The sequence below is a fragment of the Canis lupus genome, chromosome 22, assembly GCF_003254725.2.
Source record: "Canis lupus dingo isolate Sandy chromosome 22, ASM325472v2, whole genome shotgun sequence".
NCBI lineage: Eukaryota > Metazoa > Chordata > Mammalia > Carnivora > Canidae > Canis > Canis lupus.
The window spans coordinates 12,678,891-12,684,877 of NC_064264.1; the positions used below are offsets into that span (position 1 = coordinate 12,678,891).

Sequence of the window (5,987 nt, forward strand, 5' to 3'; positions counted from 1 at the left end):
AACAAGATGTAGCTCCTACTAACAAGGAGCTATCACAATCCAGTGGTAAAGACAATAGATGATAACAGTGAAAAGCTTCTTTTACCAAATCTTACCTACAAGTCTGTACTTTGAGAGAAAATATTTGTGGTTGTTTCACTTTACTTTGTGCCCATATTGCCCTGCTTGACATATTTCATAGTGTTCATATATGCTTACTACATGCTACCATGGCAGTTTAATTATACTCCACTGCTTTGAGAAGAAACTTAGCAGATATGACTCTATGTTTAGTGAGGAATGGTTGAATTTCAATTAGATACAAGTTAAATGACAATTTTTTACTTCTGCTGTTTTTGTATTATCCATAGAAAAGCAAGTATATGCGTTCAAATAAGAAAACAATCTCCATAATGTAAGAATAGTTAAGGATCTTAATGGTGGAAATAAGAAAATCATGTGTGAACATTTTTAATTCTGGATTTACAACTTCCATCGTTAGCTTCATGAATTTCAGAATTCTTATTCTATATATAAGTAAAATGACCATATTTTCCCTTTATAGAATAAAAATGAATGGAATATTTGTTATAGGCACTGATGTATAATCAAAGTATGTTGAACATAGGTGGGGTTGGACTAGGTCTCCTGTGGAATGAAAACAGATCATGGCTGTTTCTGCATCCAGGTTCTTGGTGTGTCACTGTAGGTGTCCTGATAGTATGGGATGGTCCAGGTTCTTGGTGTGTCACTTTAGGTGTCCTGATAGTACAGGATGGTACCAAAGATGTATCTTTAGGCAGGTAACCCAGTTTTTAAGGAGAGACAATATGGAGATCTTTGTATACAGTTGGTTTTGTATTGAAGAACCTTGCTAAGAAGGACTCTGACAAGCTAGAAAGTTGTGAAAGTAAAGTAGAAAAAAATAATAAAAGTAATAGGTTGCAAAGTAATTGAGCATAGAACAGGAAATGAAAACTATAAGACAATAGGAATTGTCTCAATTGAGGTATTTTTACCTCCAAGACTAAGAAAAAGTAGGAAAAACTTGTTGGAGGTCTGTATGTACATTAATGGCAGAGAACTGAGGTCCAAAAGAGCTGAAACTTTTGGATTTCAAGAAACTTATATTAAAATTGTCTTAAATAGGGATCCCTGGGTGGCTCAGCAGTTTAGCACCTGCCTTTGTTTGGCCCAGGGCGTGATCCTGGAGACCCAGGATCGAGTCCCACGTCGGGCTCCCTGCATGGAGCCTGCTTCTCCCTCTCTCCGCCCCCTCTCTGTCTCTTATGAATAAATAAATAAAATCTTTAAAAAAATAAATAAAATTGTCTTAAATAAGAAACAACTTAGCTAGGGGAAACACTATAGTACTCTAACTAAAGCAGTCTAGAGTGGAAATGAGATAAAACTTCCAGGTTGAAGAAGAAGAGAAAAATGAAGCCAAAAATAAAAGAAGAAAGGAAGATTGGAAGATTATAATAAATATTAGACTAAAAATATGTTGTCAGAATGGGTTGAGTTTGTAGTGGATCCAGAAATAACACGTAGCTAACTAGATAGGTGAGAGACACCAGAATTCCTCCATCAGAAAGAAAAGCCCTTATGTTAATTGTGGGATATCATGAGTAAGGCAGAGCTTTCCTGAAAAGAAGAGTATGAAATAGTCTTGCTATACCTGTTGGACACTAACAAATTTTCTGAGTGTTGTAGAGAACAACTGATTATAGTCGATAACTATGAAGTGCTCCAGTTGGGTATAGCATGGTGTTACTTCTGCTTGGAACAACTGGAATGCTTGGAAAATGCAGGAAAAACATTAAAGTTGTTCTAGAAATCCTTTAAAAATTGTTATGATGGAAAACCACCAAAAACTGATCTATATCAAGGGAAATTGTGGGCAAGAGAAACTATTGTCTTTAAGACTTTACTTGCTTCAATGTATCTGGAATTATCACAATAGAAATGGTGAAGAGGCTTGTTAGTATCTCAGTAGGGTACGTCTACACTTCAAAGAGCTATGCATTGATCCATCATAAGTTCACAATTTGTTGCACTTGGAATTTACTGCCCAGGAACCTGGCTTGGACTAAAGGCATAGGACAAGCACATGGATCAGATGGCCCCCCACATTATCAAGCACAGAGAGAAACTGACACAAATAAGGAAAGAGGAAGAAGAAGAAAAGACACTGACTAATCGGGTTCCTGGGTGGTTCAATCAATTAAGTCTTTGAAATTTGATTTCAGTTCAGGTTATGATCTCAGGGTCATGAGATCGAGCCCCATGTCAGGCTTGGCATTCAGTGCTAGAGTCGGCCTGAGGTTCTCTCTTTCCCTCTTCTACTGCCCCTCTCTGTGCTCTTTCTCTCTTTCTTTAAATAAGTAAGTAAAATCTAAGAAAGGAAAGACACTGATTGGAGAAAATACTCTTTGAAATGAATGGGTTATCTCATTCCTGCAGCCATGCATGGCTATCAGGCCAACACAGACCTACATGAGATGAAACCCTGAAAATTGTTCTCAGTCATCCCCAGATATGATGGTTAAATGACACATATTCTGAAACCAACAATCATCAATAAAGTCCTCTGTAAAATATTGGCCGATCGATGTACGTGGGCTTTGGCATGGTAGTATCACTTTGAAATTCCAATTTTGACAGTTCCTTTTCGTTCAAAAATCTCCACAAAGAATTTTCCTTATTTCAGGTTTCATTTAAGAAATATTAGTTTTTGACTAGACATTTCACAGTAGTCTCTCCTAATATATTTGTCATCTTAAAAAATGGTAAAATAAAATCAAAAGAGGTTTCCTTCTTTTTCAAATCCATGACTTACATTATATTATGTATGGCAAAACTTTATAATATGTCTAGCCAAAAGATGATTTTAAAAGTATGAATATCTTGTGAGAAAAAAAATGCAAATAATATTTGAATCAAATTATGATTACTTCAAATGAATAAAGATATTTAAATGTAAACAGTTGCTCATCTAGTTTCTATGCTGGCACTAAAAATGCATAATTTATATTTGCCTCTGAATTTCAATGTTGAGTTACTATAATAAATTACTATTACATAATTTTCCATTTCTAATTTATGGTGACAAAACATAGAATATAATCCATGTATTTTTTGTTTACTTACATATATTTTTATTCAAATTCACATTTTAAAATCTCAAAAATATTAAATAATAGAAATATTTTTCTTCATTTCTTCCATAGAATTTGATTGTTATGGATTTTGTGCATTTAACACATTATGCAGGATGGGATTTTTAAAAAATGATTATTTAATACACATAAGCATTCCTCAATTAAGAATAAGTGAGGTTTAAAGAAACTCAGTTGTATGAATGTTTCAACAATGCCTGGAACACAGTATTTCATATTAGTAATGTTATATATGAGTCTGAAATTTTCTTGTTTTGCCCACCAAAATATTTTTTTTATGATTTTATTTATTTATTCATGAGAGATACAGAGAGCGAGGCAGAGACACAGGCAGAGGGAGAAGCAGACTCCCTGCAGGAAACCTGATGAGGACTTGATCCCTGGATCCTGGGATCACGACCTGAGCCAAGGCAGATGCTCAACCAATGAGCCACCCAGCTATCCCATGCCCACCAAAATCTACTTCTTCAATAATAAGCTTGGGCCATAGTAAAGTTTTGTGTACCTTCATATGTAAACAATTAGAATGAATGTATTCCTATGACAAAATATATTCTTAAATTAGTAAGAGTAGTCATAAATTTAAAAATGTGTAGGCTCATTAATGACTGAGCTCCAACAGCTCTCCCCACTGACAAACCCTAAAACTCCTTTCCTTTCCCTTCTTTTGGTTTTGGCTACATCTTGACTAGCAAGGACCGGCTCATAGATTATGGAGGAAAATGAATCATAGATACCAGGATTTTGAATATAGGAGTAAGCTGGTATCTGGGAAGATAGAGAAAAGAAAGATTAGCAGATGTTAAGAGACGAATAAATCTCTTTCATCTTTCTGAGAATATCTCTTCACTTATCTCTCTAATCACCCCCTTCCTCATCCTTTCCTTCCATTCCCATAATTCTTTGATGACCAGTTTCCTTTACTACTATCCTTGGTTATCACTAGGCTCTTGTTCATTTTATTACCTTTATTCAATACAGTTGACACTGAGCTTTTAATTAAAATATCTTTCTGAAAGCTAGAGCATGGCCTTTAAAATTTTTGTTTCATATTATATTATAATAGCAAAGAGGAAATAAAAGCATTTTAAGCTTTGAAAAAATTCTCTTTAGTCATATCTGTACATAAAATGTTATTGTCTTTATGAAAAAATGATTTAATACAATTTGGTTAGGTACACAGCAATCCCTGGGCATCTTCTTGTGGGGAATAGAATATGGGTAATCTCAGCTGTTCTCCACATGCCTTTTATTCTTCTTTGGGAACTAGGTAGTTAGGCCAGGGATATTATTTCTCATGGAGTTGGCTGTAACACAGGATAGAAATTCTGACTGCATGTGTACTTTTCTAAGCATTGGTAATCTTATACTTACTAATATTCAATCGGCTAAAGCCAGGCATTTGCAAAAGTCGTAGTCAAGGGGTGGAAAAAAATATCTTCAACAATTTAAATGGGATGAACATTAAAGTCAAATAGTGAAGAGTGTAGTACATGGATGAGTAAAATAGTGAGGCCATTAATATAATATACTACTGTTCCTCATACACTATTCTGGAATGTTGGAGAAAAGAATTCTAAGAATCATCCAGGAATAAAATAAGTAAAAAAAAAAAAAAAAAAGTAATGAAATAAGTTATTTTGACCTAGTCATTCCAAAAAAATTTAAGTTTTCTAGAAAACTCTCAAAACTTTCATCTCTTATGTAATTTCTACACATTCTCCACATTCTCCAAAGTCCTACTTGTTTCCAATATAATATTCTTTGTAATATGATCACTTTTTTACTAAGATCTTCAGTACATCATTTGATTTTTCCTTTAGTGGGAAGCTCTTATAAAACATAAAGCAGAGATATATATTGAATTGAACCGATGGTTAAGGTTGGGGAGAATTGATAGTGTTGTTATATTTCTCTATCCATTTCTATTTTTAAGTGTTTTTTTTTAATTTAACTTAATCTTAAATTCCAGTATGGTTAACATACAGTATTATATTAGTTTCAAATGTATAATATAGTTATTCACAATTCCATATGTTCCATCCATTTACTTTTAATCTATATAGGTGTGTGTTTGTACTTAAAGTAGCCAGAAATATATGTTTAAAAAAAAACATATTGAGTTGATATGGAAAAAATACCTAATCCTATTACATTATTTTTTTTCTCTAGCTTTCAGCAGATGAAAAAATACTTAGAGTGGAAGGTGGTCTGTAACTTTTCCCCTTTTAACAGGAGAACTAATAAGAATTTAGAAACAGACTGATTCTAAGGAGGATGAATATTTTTGTAACTGATTAAGAAAGGAAGAAAGTGGTATGAGAAAAGATCAAATTGGTAAAGACCAGATAATAGAGAAATTTTGGTCATGATTTTGGCCTAAAAAGCAAGGTGATTATATTTTTAATTCTGTATGTAATAGTAAGCCCATGGAAGATAAACAGAGTGATGACATAACTGACTTACTTTATGAAAAGAACATACTAGCTCCTGTTTTGAGAAGACTCTAATAAGACAATGACCAGTCTGGGAGACCAGCCTGGTGGTTTGTAGTTATCTTAGCAATTGTAGGTGGTAGAATGGGCTTGGGTAGTGTTAAGGAATGCGATATTCACTATGTTTGTTAGAAAATGTTAAAGCAGATTTATTCAGAGGGGGCTACTACAATGGGGTCTTATAGTAGGGGTGATGGATGGAACTCAACTCTGAACAAAATAAGGAAAAGAAGAAAAAATGGAAATTTATAGCCAAGGAGCAGGATGGAGTTTAGGTGGATGGAAAATTACTAAGAGGAATCATTGAGGAAAAGGAGGGATTCTGACTAAATCA

At 33.9% G+C, this 5,987-nt stretch overlaps 1 pseudogene; it reads left to right on the forward strand.

The window, feature by feature from the left end:
* The first annotated feature begins 579 nt into the window (after window positions 1-579).
* LOC112678711 (NEDD8 ultimate buster 1-like) lies at window positions 580-5,375 on the forward strand (annotated as a pseudogene).
* The last annotated feature ends 612 nt before the right edge of the window (window positions 5,376-5,987 follow it).